The sequence below is a fragment of the Salmo salar genome, chromosome 19 (genome assembly GCF_965601325.2).
Source record: "Salmo salar chromosome 19, fSalSal1, whole genome shotgun sequence".
Classification (NCBI taxonomy): Eukaryota; Metazoa; Chordata; class Actinopteri; order Salmoniformes; family Salmonidae; genus Salmo; species Salmo salar.
Window position 1 is genome coordinate 63,826,101 of NC_138309.1, and position 6,400 is coordinate 63,832,500.

Here is a 6,400-nt window from a genome sequence, read left to right on the forward strand (position 1 = left end):
GTCATGCCAGGTCAGAGACAACCGACTGAGTCCATAGTTCAAAACAAACAGTGAACATCTGTAGCCTGGTGCCAGATCTGTTTGCGCTCTATAATTAACTCCTATGGTTATTGCCAAGACTGCAAAAAGATATCTGGCAGGGATTGATTGGGATTCAAACGGGTTGGACAACCTGCCAGGAAATAACTAAGAAAACTATAAATAAAGTGTTCAAGAAAAGAGGAAATAACTAACAAATTACCACTTTTTTTCTCAGTGCCCTTGCTTTTAGAATCTGGATGGGTTGCTGTGGCGTTCATTTGTTTACATAAAAGTCTTATAATAACTTGTACTGATCATAAGTAGTAGATAGCATTTCTTAAAATGCCAAAGATAATGTAATTAGGACAAGATGCTATTTGTTTCACTTTTGCTGATTACATTTTCCCAAAAGGGTAAAGTATAGACTCAACCCTGGACTAAAATGGAATTCTTTGGACTGCCATTTACAGTTATCATACCTCACATCGGATGAACTGATTCAATCAAGATGTGAATGTAGATGTCAAAAGATTACAGTGTGCAGTAGCAAATGAAACAGGGTGACTTTTGTTGAAACACAGTATAGTGTTGTGTGTACATGTTTACTCCATTTAGATATATTTATATCACAACTTCTGCCCCTCACAGTGTTGAGAAGGACCCGCACACTCTCTCATACACTACACACTACAATCACCCCTTTCACACAACAGGGCTAACCTGAACCGTACTGCACTTGATATATGCTTTTCAAATAGTATTTTTCAGCACAGTTCCATAAACTATGTTGAATTCGCCCAGTACAGATTGGCTTGGCTCAGCTCTGTAGTATAAAAAGGGGATCTGAGTCTGACCATCATTCTGCCTCAGACAGGAATGCTGTTCATTTTATTTTCTTATTTTAATTAAACCTTCATTTAACGAGGCATGTCAGTAAAGAACAAATTCTTATTTACAATGTCAGCCTACCTGGGAACAGTGGTTTAACTGCCTTGTTCAGGGGCAGAAATAGCATATTTTTACCTTGTCAGCTCTGGGATTCAATCCAGCAACCTTTCGGTTACAGGCCCAATGCTCTAACCACTAGGCTACCTGCCGCCCCAATAACGTCTCCACCCACTTGTTCACTGGTAACAACAGGTTGGCGAGCAACATGTTGAATGTATACATAATAATTACACTGGTCTGTTTCATTTCCCCCCATGTTTCTATCGTATGCTTGCGAGGCCTGTGTGAGAGAGAGAGAGGTGCTTGCCAATCCAATCACGCACAGAACTGTAGGCGTGCGATGTGGGTGGCTTTTACGCTAGAGGAGCTCTTATCTGTTCAGGAACACACTGTGGATGGCATCTTAACACATACATTCAAATGACAGTCATTCATACAGTGCCTATCTGAACGTGTAACGAGCGAGTCGCGCAAATTGAGGATGAATTCGGTATTCTCTGGCTGCAATTAATGGAGTATCTCAGCAATGGTATTGTTGTAGTCGCATGACTAATGATCATAAAATCAGAATGTTTATTGACAACCAGACTGTGGTAATCGTTACAATGACCACACGATGACCCCTTCACTTGTTAAATATGTGTGTTGTCATTAATTTAAGGTTCCATATACTGTATACCACATATAATACTAACGTGAGCATGACATAACCCTTGACAGCGGCTTTTTCCCTCATAATCCTCTTATACAGTACATACAATCCCAACATAGAAAATCTATAGGTCTGAAGCTAAATCTATTGTCTGTAGTTTAGGGTAGGGGTCAATTCCATGTCAGTCCAGTCAATCTAGAAGATTCATATCAATCCAATTCATGAATGACAAATTTGCCAGTTGTTTTCAAATGTGATTTTGTGTCAATTGTAGACTGCGTTGTATCCACACTTGAGTGATGAATATCCTTGGCTGCAGACCAGAAGACTTGCATTAGCTCCCTAAGGTGATGCCTAGGCTTTAGCTCAGAGGACTAACACTAGCTTGGATCTGGCACAGACCTCACTATTCTACCATAATTGTATACACTCAAAACAAATCTACTTTTCATTTAATCTGTCCTTTTCCTCATTTGTTTTGTCCTTATTTGTTTGTCAGTCCCCAATAACCTCTCTTCTCTCTTTTATAATTTCCCACCGCCACACTATAAAGGTCATGCCTCTCTCTCTACCTCCATCCCTCTCTCCTTCCCCTCTCTCCCTCACCTCCCTCCAAAACAGCGGACCACATCTCTATGCTAATGAGGTGTGGCCGTGTTTTTTCGTATAGTTGTACACAGGCCTCGGATGCTCCTCATGTGCATATTTTATACATGTAGCTTCCAGATGGGTGTTCTGTGGTTTGGAGTGTTCCCATTGAAATTCATGCAGGGACGCTTCCCAAATGTTATGGTCCATTACAGTGCCACTATACATCAGGGTTTAACCATCGTACGTCATCCTAAAAGAGGTGACCACCGCCTTTTGACATCCTTCGCGGAGTTCCACCAAAGACCCCGTTCATATGCTAGTAGTAATTCTCCACACTGGATATTGCCTTCGACAACAAACTACATGCTAGACTCCAGATAAACAGCTCTCAAGCATTTCTGATGGCCTATGGATAAGGGCTAATAATGTCAGGGTGGTGGGGGGGGGGGCAGCTAGATGTTTTGTAAAGCCTCGGGCTATCTGTAAACCGTAAACAGCAGATGTGTACAAATTGTTATGTTCCGGGTGTTAGCTTAGCAGTTGAGAAGGAGGAATCTCAGTTCCTGACATCATACCTAGTTAGTCATGCACATCTACCCAGTGGATTCCCCACACAGCATAGACCAAATGGACATCTCTCACTGAACATCTGGGTGTAAATTAATTCCGAAGATGACCCTTCACTCAGATGAGCGAAAGGGCATCCAAGGAGAGGAGGAGAAGATCGGAGGAATACGTCTTCTCCCTTGACTCCCGTACGTCAAAGGTAGAACAGGCTTTATTTATTCCCATAATACACCTAGCTGATGGCGAGAACTGGATTCTGAACGCTCTCTTAACTCTCTCTCATCTCCCCTGCCCGTCCTCTCAAAACTCAAACAGCTATTTACTCGTGACGTCATGAGTCATCCTACATTTCAATGGTGTCGTCTTTTACCTTTTTCCTTTCTCTTTCTCTCCCTCCCTCGCTTTCTCTTTTGTCTCTTCGACATTTTTCGGGGACATAGTTGCCTCGTCAGTTTCTGGGCACTGAACCTGCAGCTGTCAGCTAAAGTAGCAGCAGCACCTCAGTACCCCTTTGCCCAGCTGAAAAATATGCACACAATGAAAACAAAAAGTAATGCTCGCTCAGTTATATAACTGTCTGTCAACACACTGATATTATGATGGGGTATCTAGTAGCTAGACTGCAGATACCAGGGGAAGAGGCACAGTGAAATGTGTGTATTGAGGAAGGCATTGAGTGAGTATTGTGCTCTTGGTGTAAGGTACCCTGTTGTAGGTAAACAAACTAAGACGAATATGACTTGCTTTGATTAACTCTTTTGAACTTGAACAGCTCTCTCTCCCTCTCACTAGTCGAGCACATTTCATAAAGTGGAAAATCCCACTCTAGTGAAAGACACAACACTTGTACAACACTTGTGCATACTTGTTTGCACATGCACATGCACACACACACACAGTGTTGTAAAGTACTGAAGTAAAAAATACTTTAAAGTACTAATTAAGTCGTTTTTTGGGGGTACAGTGCCTTCAGAAAGTATTCACACCCCTTGACTTTTTCCACATTTTGTTGAGTTACAGCCTGAATTTAAACTGTATTAAGTTGAGATGTTTGGTTAATGGCCTACACACAATACCCCATCTGGTCAAAGTGGAATTATTTTTCTAGATGTTTACACATTAATAAAAAATGTCTTAATAATAATAAGTATTCAACCCATTGTTACAGCAAGCTGAAATAAGTTCAGGAGTAAAAATGTGCTCGCATAATAAGTTGCATGGACTCACTCTGTGTGCAACAATAGTGTTTAACATGATTTTTGGCTGACTACCTCATCTCTATACCCCACACATACAGTGCATTCGGAAAGTACTCAGACCCCTTAATTTTTCCCACATTTTGTTATGTTACAGCCTTATTCTAAAATTGATTACTTTTCAAATTGGGGAGGCAGGGTATCCTAGTGGTTAGAGCATTGGACTAGTAATTGAAAGGTTGCAAGTTCAAATCCCTGAGCTGATGAGGTACAAATCTGTTGTTCTGCCCCTGAACAAGGCAGTTAACCCACTGTTCCTAGGCTGTCATTGAAAATAAGAATTTGTTCTTAACTGACCTGCCTAGTAAAAAAAATTGATTAAATTGGGTTTTTTTCAGCATCAATCTACACGCAATACTACATAATGGCAAAGAAAAAACCATTTTTTAGAACATTTTGCACATTTATTCAAAACAAAAATGGAAATATTACATTTACATAAGTATTCAGACCCTTTTACTCAGTACGTTGTTGAAGCACCATTGGCAGGATTTATAGCATTGCGTCTTCTTGGGTATGATGCTACAAGCTTGGCACACCTGTATTTGGGGAGTTTCTCCCATTCTTCTCCGCAGATCCTCTCAACCTCTTTCAGGTTGGATGGGGAGCATTGCTGCACAGATATCTGAAGGTTTCTCCAGAGATGTTTGATCGGGTTCAAGTCTGGGCACCTCTTGCATTGTCTTGGCTGTGTGCTTAGGGGAGTTGTCCTGTTGGAAGGTGAACCTTCTCCCCGAGCGCTCTGAAGCAGGTTTTCATCAAGCATCTCTCTGTACTTTGCTCCGTTCATCTTTCCTTCAATCCTGACTAGTCTTCCAGTCCCTGCCGCTGAAAAACATCTCCACAGCATGATGCTGCCACCACCATGATCACCGTAGGGATGGTGCCAGATTTCCTCCAGATGTGATGCTTGGCATTCAGGCCAAAGAGTTCACTCTTGCTTTCATCAGACCAGAGAATCTTGTTTTTCATGGTCTGAGAGTCCTTTAGGTGCCTTTTGGCAAACCCCAAGCGGGCTGTCATCGGCCTTTTACTGAGGAGTGGCTTCCGTCTGGCCACTCTACCATAAAGGCCTGATTGGTGGAGTGCTGCAGAGATGGTTGTCCTTCTGGAAGGATCTCCCATCTCCACAGAGGAACTCTGGAGCTCTGTCAGAGTGACCATCGGGTTCTTGGTAACCTCCCTGACCAAGGCCCTTCTCCCCCAATTGCTCAGTTTGGCCAGGCGGCCAGCCCTAGGAAGAGTCTTGGTGGTTCCAAACTTCTCCCATTTAAGTATGATGGAGGCCACTGTGTTCTTGGGGGCCTTTAATGCTGCAGAATTTTTTTTGTACCCTGGCCCAGATCTGTGCATCGACACAATCCTGTCTCGGAGCTCTACGGACAATTCCTTTGACCTAATGGCTTGTTTTTTACTCTGACATGCACTGTCAACTGTGGGACCTTATATTGACAGGTGTGTACCTTTCTAAAACGTATGTGTTATGGCTTTACACTCCCTGCTATATTGTGGATAAAGAGTTACCTGTCTAAAAGAACACAGAGGATGTTCTTTAATGGAAGCCTCTCCAACATAATCCAGGTAGAATCAGGAATTCCCCAGGGCAGCTGTCTAGGGCCCTTACTTTTTTCAATCTTTACTAACGACATGCCACTTGCTTTGAGTAAAGCCAGTGTGTCTATGTATGCGGATGACTCAACCCTATACACGTCAGCTACTACAGTGAGTGAAATGGCTGCAACACTTAACAAAGAGCTGCAGATAGTTTCAGAGTGGGTGGCAAGGAATAAGGTAGTCCTAAATATTTATTCAACTAAAAGCATTGTATTTAAGACAAATCATTCACTAAACCCTAAACCTCAACTAAATCTTGTAATAAATCATGCGGAAATTGAGCATGTTGAGGTGACTAAACTGCTTGGAGTAACCCTGGATTGTAAATTGTCATCCATAATAAATACAAATGTCCAATTAATTGAATTTACCACAGGTGGACTCCAATCAAATTGTAGAAACATCTCAAGGATAATCAATGAAAACAGGATGCACCTGAGCTCAATTTTGAGTCTCATAGCAAAGGGTCTGATTACTTATGTAAAGAAGGTATTTATTAGCAAAGCAATTCACTTTTGGTCCTGAATACAAAGTATTATGTTTGGGGCAAATCCAATACAACACAGTACCACTCTCCATATTTTCAAGCATAGTGGTGGCTGCATCATGGTATGGGTATGCTTGTAATTGTGAAGAACTGTTGATTTTTTCAGGATAAAAAAGTAACGGAATGGAGCTGAGCACAAGGAAAATCCTAGAGGAAAACCTGGTTCAGTTTGCTTTCCACCAGATACTCGGAGATGAATTCACC

At 41.8% G+C, this 6,400-nt stretch overlaps 1 protein-coding gene across 1 annotated transcript in view; it reads right to left on the minus strand.

Moving 5' to 3' along the window:
* Nucleotides 1-6,400, minus strand: part of LOC106579370 (protein phosphatase 1 regulatory subunit 1B) — a 33,524-nt gene that overhangs the window by 25,559 nt on the left and 1,565 nt on the right. The window lies entirely within an intron of this gene.